This window comes from Mastigoproctus giganteus, chromosome 6 (assembly GCF_048544385.1).
Source record: "Mastigoproctus giganteus isolate SK-2022 chromosome 6, ASM4854438v1, whole genome shotgun sequence".
In the NCBI taxonomy this organism is placed as follows: Eukaryota; Metazoa; Arthropoda; class Arachnida; order Uropygi; family Thelyphonidae; genus Mastigoproctus; species Mastigoproctus giganteus.
Genome location: NC_143580.1, coordinates 43502278 through 43515844, shown reverse-complemented (window position 1 = coordinate 43515844; position 13567 = coordinate 43502278). Strand labels below are relative to the sequence as shown.

The 13567-nt window shown below is 34.2% G+C and overlaps 1 protein-coding gene across 1 annotated transcript in view; it reads left to right on the top strand.

Annotated features, from left to right (window-relative positions):
* Positions 1-13567, top strand: part of nrv3 (sodium/potassium-transporting ATPase subunit nervana 3) — a 101293-nt gene that overhangs the window by 72118 nt on the left and 15608 nt on the right. The gene's annotated exons all lie outside the window — the stretch shown is intronic.

Here is a 13567-nt window from a genome sequence, read left to right as displayed (position 1 = left end):
CCATACTCACCAGATGTGAGCCCCTGGGTTTATATATTTATTTATCCCTCACACTGTTAAACCATTAGGGTAGCTCCTTGGGAATTCCTTGGTGAACCTACTCTGTTTGTCGAGTGTCAGTTCATAGTATTCCAACATTATCTTTATTATGTATTACATCTGCACACCATCAGCTTAGTAGACATTAATGTGTATACAGTAAAAGCCCGATAGTCCAGTATCTGATGGTCTGGAATATCCAGTAAATCTAGTATTTGAGCAGGCCAACCAGCATGTTACTTTCTCCCCCTCCTCCCCTCCAATGCTGATGTTAGGATGAAGATTTCACCTCAGAGTAATAGAAATTCTTACCATATTCAAACATGGAAGTAAACATACTAACATAGAATGCATACAGTACTTTTAGAATTAAGGCATGTTTGTATTCTGCAATTAATAGATTGGAAAAGTTTGTTATAAGATCTTAGGAATGTCTCTTGCCATTACAAGCAAAATTTTTCTTTGTTCCATTAGTTATTAGTTCTGTTGTCCTTACATGAAACATTAAGTCATCATAAGAAATTACCAATTTTTTTTCTTGTAAACAACATTAGTACAGCAACTTTCATATATTTATATTTAATGAAGTTGCTATATTGATGCTATTTGACTGGGATAAAAATAAATATTCTGAGGTTTCATTTGTAACAACAGTATATTAACTATCTCATAGAGTTTGTATATAATAATGGTTGTAACCTAGGAAATGACTCTATGATTTATCCTCTGTGTTTTTTCGGTTTGTATTGCTTTGATATTCAAATAATAACTAACAGTTCAGTTAAATTAGCATATAAGATAAAAGTTAATCATCTAAAGAAATTCAAAAGCTTTTAATTTTCACAAAATTTGATTATCAGTTGACCATCCATTCATATTATAGTTTGAGATCAACTTTGGTAAACAAGCTGTCTTGATAGGCTAAAGCAAATTTTTCTAGTAGGAAACTGTTGCTGAAAATCAAGATTATCACAGCTGAGTTTAATATTGGCTCTTCTACTATATATTATATTAAAGTCCAAAAAATATAAAAAGTAATTAAAAGTAAGTTAAACTGTATAGAATAGAGACAGAATAACAGTGAAACAACCTTCAGTTGTTTCAGTATTAATTTTATCTTTGTACTTTACAGCTTTATCTATTTTTTATTATTTTATATAAAATATAGTTAGATAAAATATAAAACATACAAACAGCAAAATTTTTGGATTACTTTGAAGATTTCATAAGTACACAAGTTGATTATTTAATTCACAGAATGGACCTACCTTAATTTTAATCCTTTTCAGTGAAGTGTGCCAGTGCTTTGTCCTTTTTGAAATCTCATTCAATGCATATACCCTTAGAAAGAGATTATTTTAAGCCATCAATGAACCCACTAATAGAAGCACTCCAGGAAGCCATTTCTTGGTAAGTCTTTGAGAGTGTTTATTATGGCCCCAGGTTTTTGACCTTCTTTAAACCTGTGCTACTTTAAAATTGCAGTTTTCTTCAAATGCTTGTCTCTATAACCTTGTGGCATTTCTCTCAATCTCTGTAGCACTCCTGCCGTATTGAACTTAATAGGAAATAATAAAATATTGTCCAGTTTTATGAACTTCCATTATGCAGCTCACAAAATGGCTCACACTAACAGAATATAATTTAAGGCCACTTTGCATCTGCTAGACAAGGTCTCAGAACATGCAGCTGTCATCATATTCTTGGACAAACTGTCTACCTGGCAGTTTGCTGAAACTTGAGTGTTTGGTTGTGTGGTGCCATTCTGTGAATTGAACAATCAGCCTGTGTACTTGGGATTTTATATTAACAGTTCCCACTCCCCATCAAAGGCCATTATAACATTAAGTTAGAGTGCAACACTCTAGTTCATTATACCTTCTTCTCTATCAAATTTATATAGGAAGTGTATGAATTGATGTTAAATTACTGTATATGATTTCATAATGTGTCAAAATATTGTGATATTATAACATGAAGCTTGCTAATTTCATTTCTGTAATGTTTAGGTTTTCTTGAAATAAATCAAAGTTAAAATAAGATGGTTAAATTTGAATACCTGCTATTGTCCTATAATGTTTTATTATAAATTTCATATTATGATGTATTTTATTAATACCTTGTGTTTTTATTAATACAATATATTATAGTCTGTAGTACTGTACTGTTCTAGTTATTTATTTTATATCAACACGAAATTTTGATATTTGAAATTTTGAAAGTTGATATTTTATATTGGTACAATATACTCATGCCAAGATGGATGAATACAGAGCTGGCCAGTCTAATAGATTTGGGAAAGTTACAAAGCGATGAAAAGTATGAAGTCTGCAACATGTAAGTTGATCTGTAATAGTCAAGGCTGAGTATGAGAAAGCACTGACTAAGAGAAAGAAAAAAAAAATAGGTACAAGGAGTTTTCGGGTACACAACAACTCGGCTATGGTAAACTCAGTGACAAAAATTATTTTGAAAAGAAAATTATATACATGTTTTCATTTAGGGTTATTATAAATTTATTAATGGAAATTTGTGAAGTCAAATATATTAGTGCAATATGCTTTTATTATTAAGAACACATGTTTATTAGAAGAGAATTTATTGCATAGTTAAGTATACTTCTTTGAATTATTTTAATAATCCTGGAAAATAAACTGTAAAACTTCAAATCCTTTACTTTTTTTAATCCATATTGTAGTTGTAGGATATATCACAAAGATATTCTATAATATTTTGCCGATTATAGTTATTGATCTTATTTATAATTCTGTGGTCAGCTTCATAGCATGTTCAATTCTGTGGACGTTCATGGCCGGCAATAATTCTTTTGAAATCTATATTGTAAGTTATTTGAATTTTCCTTAATTTAACTATAAAAATCCACAAAGTAGGGTGAGCAATACTACCACCAAAAATGAACTGTAGTTTGCGATAGCAAGCTTCAACAAAATTGTTTGTTCTATCGCTTTCACTTAAGGGTTAATGTTCATTGGTATACGGACCAAATATTAGAGGGAAATGTTGGTGCAGCTCTGGTACATTATTTCTGAGATGTCCTATATATGTAGGTAAAACCATTCTAAAATTGGTTCTAACTCTTCTGGTAAATAATGTTCTACACTGGTAATTGCACAAATAATGTCTTCTTGGGAAACAAATGCAATAGATGTGATCGTTTTTTAATGTAATGCAAAGTCGACATCCATATTGTATCTTCCTAGAGGATGGCAAGTGTTTCTGAAGATTTTTAATTAAGCAAAATAAGCAACCGTTAATGTTTACTTCTGAAACACTGCATGAATAACTTGGTGGATTGCAATTTGTAATTCACATTTATGCTCTCTGGATTCAGTTGAGGCTAAAGTTCGCGTATCGCGTTAAATAATTTTATATATGATTCAGCTCTTTTATCCGGCAGCAAACAAAACAATATAGGAAAAACTGCACCTCCATCTTTTCTAGCTAGTGTGACGAAAATTTGGAAAAGAAGAGGAGAGAGCAAAAAAGTGCCTTCAATAAATAATTCCTTCATATGTTCACTCCACCTTGAGTGATATTCCCTACCAAATACCAGGGTGTGCTGCTGGTTGGACTGGTCTCTTCCTGAATCTGCTAGAAGAAAACACTGAAAATTTGTCAGACTGTACTCATAACAGGAATACTCCTCAGGTATAATTATTGTCTCGCGAGATTCTGGATTGGCCGGTGCTCTTATTAAAGTTTTAAGATTGTTAAAAAAAAAAAATTCAAAGATGTATACTTAACTACACAATAAATTCTCTTCTAATAAACATGTTTGTTCTTACATATTGCACTAATATATTTGACTTAACAAATAGTAGTAGTAGTAGTAGTAGTAGCAGTGGCATGTTATGCAAGAAAGCAAGTGTATGAGCTTATGCAGCATCAGCCAAAAAAAAAAAAAAAAAATCACACCATTCCCTCCAAATGCCTGTCCAGTTCCTCCTTAAATTTATTCAACCTATCAACTTCCACAACGACAGATGGAAGTTTGTTCCAGCAATTAACCACCAAAATTCCCATTAATAAATTTATAATAACCTAAATGAAAACATCTGTATATAATTTTCTTTTCAAAATAATTTTTGTTGCTGAGTTGACCGTGTCAGAGTTTTTTTCATGTATGTGAATACAAAGAAGAAGAAAACGAATCAAGCTGAACCCTCGTGTATTTAGTGAAATATAACATTGCAACAGTTTTCACTGATGAAAGACCCTTCATGCTGAGGAGAGACTGAGCCAGGGCCATGCCAAGCCATTTTAGTATCTGAGACAAGAATGAAAAATTGCGCCCTACTGTTAATCGTTTGCAATGCTGGCAATTATTTAATCTTTCTTTTGGCACCCTTTTCAGCTATTAATCTGAGGCAAGAGCCTCATTCGCCTCACTCTCCGCACGGCTCTGGGCTGAGTCATATGAGTTAGTGATTTTGAAATAGCAGACAACTGGTTATTTATTTAAAAAAAAAAAAAAAAAAGCTTTTGATCCTAAAGGCAAGTAAGACTCTTTGAGTTGATGGCATATACCCAGTAATTTTGAGGGAGGTGGCCAGAGAGTGTGTTGAACCACTGAGGTTAATTATGAGGGCATCACTGGACTGGTTCCTTTAGGTTAGAGAAGTGTCAATGTATTGCCAATTCTTAAAGTCAGTTCTAAGGGTGAGGTCAGTAACAACAAACTGGTTAGTGTGACTTCAGTGGTAGGGAAAATCTTAGTGTCTTAGTGGCAATTACTAAAAGTGCAATCCAAGGACATATAGATAGAAATGGCATTTTGAAGGGCACACAATATGTTTTTGTTAAGGGAAAATCATGTTTAACTAACCTGATAAGTTATGTTGACATAGAGATGAATGAGATGGATTTTACATATAAGATGGAAATAGGGAATAATTTTGATGTAGTTTATTTGGATTTTAGCAAGCCATTTGACTGAGTTCCTCATTAAGAGCTTACTGGAATATGTTGGGACTGAAAAGATTCTAAGATGGATTGCTGAGTGGCAGCAGGCCAGAAGGCAGAGTTGTGATTAATGGATATTCTTCAGATTAGTGTAATGTCAGAAGTGAGGTTCTCCCAAGAATCTGTTCTTGGACCACTGTTGTTTGTGATTTTCATAAATGACCTCGATGAGGGTATAAAGGTTGTGATGTCAAAATTTGTAGACAATGTAAAGATTGGGAGAGTTGCATGATTGGTGCCAAGCAGAACTCTTTCACGATGACTTAAAGATGATGTAAATTACTTCAACAACTTAAAGATGACGATAAATTCAAATTACAGGGGAAGGGGTTTAGACTAGATTGTAGGAAATTTTCTTTTAGTCAGTGATTATTGGAACAAGTTGCCTCCACTGTAATTAAGGTTGACAATTTGTTAAAGGTCATCTGGATAGTTACTTACATGAGGAAGGAAGTGCATAATTTGTATTTTCTTATCTACTTTTTTCTTTCTTGTTTTTTTTTTTTTTTTAGATAGTGCATCAAAAGCCTGTGGCTTCCTTGCACTATATGCCTAATTCTAATACATTAGCCTGAGACTTCAATGATATATTGCTTAAATAATATGTGCAGAAGTTTGCTTCTAGCCAACATGTGGTTGACTGCTGGAAAAAGCTTCGATCTGTTGTTGTGGAAGTGGAGAGTTTGAAGAAATTCAAGGAAGAGCTAGATAAACTATTTGGAAAGAATGGATAGGTGAAATGGGATATTTTTTATTTTTTTTTTTGGCCTGATGCTGTATAAGCTTACTTTCTTACATCATTTTCCACTATTAATAGTAATACTAAATCAGCTGGTATTAAAATCAGTATGTAATTTATTGAAAAATGACAGTGACAAGGGAATGTATTATACAATGTGCCATATAAGTTTAAAGGCTTTTTAATCATGTGCATTTGAAATCTCTTATCATATATTCTGATATCAGCAGGGAATACTCATGATTCATTTCATTTTGAAGAAACTATGGGTGGTGGCATCAAAAAAGAAGCAAGAATTGTTTAACTGTGTTAAAACCTGACAGTAGTCAGGCTAGGGAATTTTTTTTTATTGTTTATACCCCTCTTGTGGAAATAGATGAACAAAGAATCTCTTTAAAAAGAAATTTTTAAATGTCATGTTTTACAATTAAGTCTGTAATGTATATTAAGAAAAACAACAAACCTGCTTGTTTAGCCAGAAAAGAAATGTTGACATGAATTTATTGTAACTGGTCTCAACAGTTTCAGTTTTCTTATAATATGGATCACAATCATGGAAATATTTCAAGATGACCAATATCTAATGGTCACAGAAATGCTAAATTAGTTCAAAAGAGGAGTTTAGTAATAGTGACACTTCACTTTTATTTATTTATTTATTTATTTATTACTCCAAAATAGCCGAAGCCTTACAGAGGAGGAATATGACAGTAGCAATACAGTAATAATTCTATTTACAATCTGTACACAATGTCAGGTCTCAATATACAATTTCAAATATACAAGGTCAATTTACAACATGTACAATGCATATCATAAGTTACAAGCGATTTGCATTTTAGCAAAGCTGTGGTAACAGAGAAATTTGTATTTCTAAGCATTTTGTTGTTTTCTTTTCTTGCTAGTTCACATTAAGTAGTTGCATTAATTGATTTGTATTATTATTCTTATTGTTATCCCTATTTTTTTTTTCCTAATTGTTATTTCTTATCTTTGTTCATTGAAAAAATAAATAAATAATTTTTTTTTTTTTTTTTTTTTTGTTAAAGCTAAGTATACATATCTTTATAGTATTATTATTGTTGTTATTATTAAATTAGTCATTTATTTTCATTCTCTAGTAGTGTGAGCTACAAAGGTTTTACAACCTTTGTAGCTCTTTTTTGATATTAATATTTTCATTTAGGATATCAATGTTGGATTCATTTAGCAATTTTGCAGTTCTATTGAAGTAATGGAATCTGAGTTGATCAGTTCGGAATGGCTCTTGTGCCAGCATATTTTGTCTTCTCAAGGCTCTTGGAGGACAGCTGAAGTTGATGAGGTAGAGCAGCTCGGGGGCATCCAACTTTCCAGCCACGAGATGCATTAGGAATTTGGTCTGCCGCAGCTCTTCTTTGGTAGAGTGGTACAATCCTGAAGTGAATGCACCATTCATCGTAGCATTTTGTGTTCAATTCCAACCTAGATTTGTACACCAGGAATCTGACTATGGATTTCTGAATACGTTCCAGTTGTTTTATAAGAATTTTGGTGTGAAGATTCCAGATTTGTGAGGCATATTCTAGAATTGGGTTGATTATCATTATGCAAGCTGTTTTTATGAGCTGTATGTTAGTGAAATCGAAGCAGATTCTTTTAAGCAGTCCAAGGGATTTGGAGGCTTTAGCTGTAGTTTTATTTACATGTGTGTTGAAGTTTCCCTTGTCAGAAAACCATACTCCCAAATCTGAAACCTCATGTATTCTCAGTAGCTCATGATTATTAGCTTTATAGTGATAATTAATCTTGTGTTTTTTGTGATAGTCTGCGACAGACATGGTGCAGCATTTGTTTAAGTTTGGTGTTAGACCATTGTTTGTGATCCATCGGGTGATGGTGTCTAGTCCATTTTCCAGTGATTCACAGTCTTGTTGTTTTTATGGTTTTGTATATTTTCAAGTCATCTGCGTATGAGAGCACTTTGATGTCAACATGTTGCATACAATCTTGTATGTCATTAATATATACAGCAAAGAGTAGTGGCCCCAGAGGAGAACCCTGTGGGACTCCCCTTTGTATATGGAAAGTGGAGGAGTGTCTTCCTTCAAAATGAACTCTGCTTTTCCTGTTGTCAAGGAAGTTAGACATAAGTGATAAGGCATTACTTGATAAACCTAAGTGCTTTAATTTGAGGCAAAGCAACTTGTGTGGTACTGAGTCAAAGGCTTTCTGTAGGTCCAGGTATATAATGTCTATCTGATTGTTATTATCAAGGCTAAGTTTGATGTCATGTTCTATGAAGAGTAGGTTAGTCACTGTTGATCTGCCCATTAGGAAGCCATGATGAATGTGGCTGAATTTATTTTTCATGAAGGAGCAGAGTTGAGAGTAAAGGAGGTTCTCAATGATCTTGCTTAGGGGGTTAGATTTGTGTATGGGTCGAAATGAGGAAGGTGTGTCTTTAGCTCCCTTTTTAAAAAGAGGGGTGATAGTGGTTTCCTTTAATATTCCTCCGGGGAGTGATCCCTTATTGAAAATGGCTTTGATCAGATGTATAAGTTGTTTTTGCAAGACAACAAAGCAGTGTTTCCAGAGTGCCATGGGGAAACTGCCAGTGTTTGTGTCATAACTTAATTTAAATTTGTTGAGGGTATTCAATAATGTCTCTGTATTGACTTCAAATTGTGTCAGGGTATCACTGAAATATGAGGAGGGAGAGATGTTATCAAGCTTACTGCTGTGATCAGTTTTTTCAGTATATAGTTCACTGTAGAAATTTGCAAATTCATCTGATTGAATGGTCTCCATTTTGTTCATATTTTTGTGTTTTTTATAACCCATTTTCCAATGCTTCCAGAATAGACCCATATCATGCCTGTTTAGCATTGCATTCTGTAGGTTAGCTAAGTGGTTTTGGTAGGCCAAACTGATATTGTTTTTTATCTGCCTTCTTATATTGGGGAACTAAATGTAAATGTCATGTCTCTGTGTGTTTTTGAAATTGATGAACATTTGTTGTTTTTTCTTGAGTAATTGAATGATTTCTTTTGTGAACCACATAGGAAATTTATTAGTGTTTGCCTTTGCATGGCTCTTGGGTGTATAGTTTTTGATAATTAGGTCTAAGTTGTTGTACAGCATATCCAGAATTATATCTGGGTCTTGACTCCTAAATAATGGTTGCCAGTTGACATTTAAGATTTCATTTCTTATTTTGTCCCAGGGGGGCTCTCCTAAAATTGAAGGAGCATTCCCTGACTTCATTGCTGATATATTTGGTCTTGATATCAAAGTCAAGCAATAAAGCTAGATGATCCGAGTGGAAATAATTGGGAGTATAGTTAATATTTATGTCAAAATTTATGAAGACCAGGTCAAGGAGTTTCTCTTTTCTGGTGGGGAGTTTGCATTTTTGCTTCAGGTTCAGTCTGAGGAACATATCCTTCAGAAACTGCAATAGGTGGCTATTTTTATTGTTATGGCCTTCCTTGCCCAGTCCATGCTCAAAGTGAGTGTTGAAATCACCTAGCACTATTGTCCTGACATCACTCCTGGAGGAGATAAGAACTTTGTCATATTTTAACCAATCAGCTGAATCTCCAGTGCAAAATAATTGATAATTGGAAATTTTTTACTCAAAGATTAAACGTTATTGCTCATTGTCATTATTGTGTAAGAACTATGTGGTTTTAAAGAACGTTCAAGAAATTTCATGTACCATTATAAAATCTGGGTTGGTATAAATATAATGCTAACAATGTAGACTTACATAGTAGAAAAGTACTACTTGGGAAAAAAGTCTCTGTATGGTTTTTCTGCATGCAGGAAGTGAAGAATCGATAAAATGCAGAAGAGTTTTGTATAAATATTACAACATAAACATGCATGCCAAAATAAGTTTCTGTCTATTATCTGAAGTTATAAACAATCAAACTGTTGTCCATTTCTGCTGATAGTCAGTGTTCTTTTCAAGTCAGAGAAAACTCTGTTGTCCAGATTCATAAAAAATTGAGGAAAGTATACCAACAAGACACTGTTGATCTAAGCTATGTTTGTAGATCGCTTGCGCATTTAAAAAGAAAAACAGGACGAGTCACTGATATTTGTAACCAGCCAAGGAGCAGAAGACCAAAGTCTGTGTGTCTTGAAGAAACCATTAAGATTTTGGATGAAATGATTCAAAAAGACAGGACAATAACCACATATGCAATGATGAAAGCACTAAGATGTTCAGTGAGAAGTATATTAGCTGTTTTAGACACATTAGATTATAAGAATGTATATGCTGCAAATGGGTACCCAAGTTGGTAACAAGAGAAATGAAATTCTCCTACAATAGGCCTTGGCAGGAAATCTGCCAAGGCATTAGCATTAGTAGAGACATCTAATGCAAGAAAGCAAGCTTATATAGCCTCAGCCAAAAAAAAAAAAAAAAACTTCCCATTTCACCCATCCGTTCACTCCAAATGCTTGTCTAGTTCTGCCTTGAACTTATTTAAGTTGTCTACCTCCACTACGACAAATGGAAATTTGTTCCAACTATCAACCACCCACTGGCTAAAGGCAAATTTCTGCACATCAATTCTACAACTGTCTTTCCTCAATGAAAGAGAATGGGCCTGTGGCACTGGTTTCCATGGTTTAGAAGAAGAGAATACATCAGAACCAGTGGAAGCAGTAACTAAAATAAATAAGTTTTTAATACGACAAGTAGCTTTCAGGGTGACGAATCCTTTCTTGCTGAGGAAGGAGTTCGTCACCCTGAAAGCTACTTATCGTATTAAAAACTTATTTATTTTAGTTACTGCTTCCACTGGCTCTGCTGTATTCTCTTCTTATTTTTCCTCAATTTTAATTTATGTCCCCTCAGGTGAGTAATCTGAGCAAGAGGAAGAATCCATCAGTATTGAGCTTGCTCAAACCGTTCAAGGCCTTATGCACCTCAGTTAGATAACCTCGCGGGTACCTCGTCTCCAGATGCTGCATTTTGCAGAATTTAAGCCCTTCTTGATATAACAGCAACCCTTCGTTCCATTCACCAATGTTATTGCCCTTCTCTGTACCCGTTCCAGCAGCTCTACATCCTTCCTAAAATGAGGCCTCCAGACCTTTGTGCAGTACTCAAGGGGTGGCCTGGCCATTGCCTTATAAAAGAGGACAAACACCTTATCCCTTCTTGCAAAATTCCTGTATATCATTGACAAGACACCATGAGCTACTCTTGCAGCCTGTCTGCACTACTCAGAGAACTTCATATCTGGCTGCACAATTACCCCCAGGTCCTTTTTATTCACCACTACCCTGAGTGTAGTACCACACAGTTGGTACATTACTCTGGAGTTTTTGCTACCATATGCAGTACTTTACATTTGTCAATGTTAAACTTCAGTTGCCACCTCTCAGCCCGTCTGCTCAACTTTTCTAGATCCTGTTGCAATAGTGTACCGTCATTACTGTCATTAACAACCTTGCCAACCTTCATATCGCCTGTAAACTTGGATATTAACCCTGATATACCTTCATCAATATCATTAATAAATACTGAAAACAACAAGGGGTCCTACACCCGGACCCTTGGGGAATTTAATTTAACTTTTGGAAATCATGGAATTATGGTCTCTCTTGATGTAGTGTTAGTGCCATTGTTTACAAACATACCAATAGAACATACAGTGGATTCAATTAGAGCTGTGTGTTAAATGATTTAAGCTTATCTTCTTTTATTCCATTTTGCCTATTTTATTAGTAATGCTAATAAGGAGCATAACACCAAAATTGATTCTAATAATTGAACCTTTATTAATACTAATTAAGCATTTTATTATATTTTAATCTGTTGTGTTAAAATATAATAACATGATTAGGTAGTGGGGGTAATCTGACAGGTGATCCTCAAAAGTATCATTCCCACAGTAATTGTTAATCATTGATTAAAAATTGGAAATTTTTTCTATCTTCCTAAATATAGGTCAACGTTTTATGGCAATAATTTCTGAAGGTCTTTTACAGTTTTCATACATAAATTGTGCACAAGAACCTGTCAGGTTGCAGTGTGCTACTGCAACAGGACCTAGAAAATTTGGGAAGATGGGCTAAGTGGCAACTGAAGTTTAACATTGACAAATGCAAAGTACTGCATATGGGTAGAAGTAACCCCAGGGGAATGTACCAACTGTGTGGTACTACACTTAAGGTGGTAAAAAATGAAAAAGACCTGGAAGTAATTGTGCAGTTAGATATGAAGTTTTCTGAGCAATGCAGACAGGCTGCCAGGTCAGGTCATAGGGTTTTGTCAATGATATACAGGAATTTTACTAGCAGAGAAAAGGAGGTGATTGTCCCTCTGTAACGGCCTCCGTAGCCGAGTTGTCCAGGGGGCAGAGCGAGTGCAGTAGCACACGCTCTCCGAGTAGACCGGGGTTTAAGCCCCTGACTGCTGAATACGGTCGATCTAGCAACCCGTGCTGGACCAGCATGGCAGATTATGTTCCATTTCCCTCAGCATGAATTGTTGAGGAGGCTTCCATCCTGCAATGGGTTGATAATGGCTGCACTTTACTTTTATAAGGCAATGGTCAGGCCAAGCCTTGTGTACTGCATACAGGTCTGGAGGCCTCATTTTGGGAAGAATGTAGATTTGCTTGAGCAAGGGGGCATAAATTCAAATTGAGGAAAGACAGATGTAGAATAGATTTGCGGAAATTTGCCTTTAGCCAGCGGGTGGTTAATTGCTGGAGCAAACTTCCATCTGTCGTTGTGGAAGTTGATAGGTTAAATAAATTTAAGGAGGAACTGGACGAACATTTAGAGGGAATTGTTGCGTAAATTTTATTTTATTTTATTATTGTTTTTTTTTTTTTTTTTTTTTTTGCCTGATGCTGCATAAGCTCATACGCTTGCTTTCTTGCATCACGTGCCACTATTACTACTACTACTACCTGCCACCATCTTTGCAACTGTTTGGGATTTTCGCTTGAAGATTCAATATAATACTGATAGACAAGTGCCATTGCTGTGTTTAAGTTACTTGTTTTTCTTCTCCCGCTGGTTTAATAAGCATCTAAATTTTTATCGTAGTTTTTGAAAGATTTATTATTGTTTCATGTAACTATTTTTAGTAAAGACAATTATACAAAACCCAGTGTTCTCTCCAGATGGTTGCTACATTGCAGGAAGCAAAATAACTAGTTTCACGTTTCACATGCTGTGTGAAACGTGCTAAATTTTAAATAAACCTGAAAAATGGAAGTAACCAATAGTATTGAATATGTAAATACTGTTTTTTTTATTTATATATTCTTTATATAATATTAAATATATGTGCATGGTTGAAATTTTGGCACTTAGTCTTTTAAACCGGAAAATGGAAGAGAATAAAAGACTAATGCTTCTTTTATGTCTCAAACATTTTTTTGTAAGTTTCAGCAGAATTAATATTTTTTTGGTTTTTTTTTTGAAAATAAAAAGTGCAAAACACGTAACATATTTTATAATTTTTATTTATTTTTTATTAAAGCTTAAAAAATACTTACAATAAATACTACAATCCATTAAGAAATGATGAAATATTGGCACTGTTTAAAGAGAAAGTTTGGCACTTGTTAGGTGACTTGCCACTGCTTCTGCTTCATTTTGGGTGCCACCACAGCCAGGTTAGGAGAAATGACAAAAGCATTGTGGCATTTGATTTTTATGTATTTTTGCAATAATCTTTATGTATTTATATATAATCTGAAATCAGATTAAATGTGTACATTTTCTTGTCTGTCAAACAGCATGATTTCTTTTGAAATTATGTCTTATTAACTAAAACTAATCCTTTGT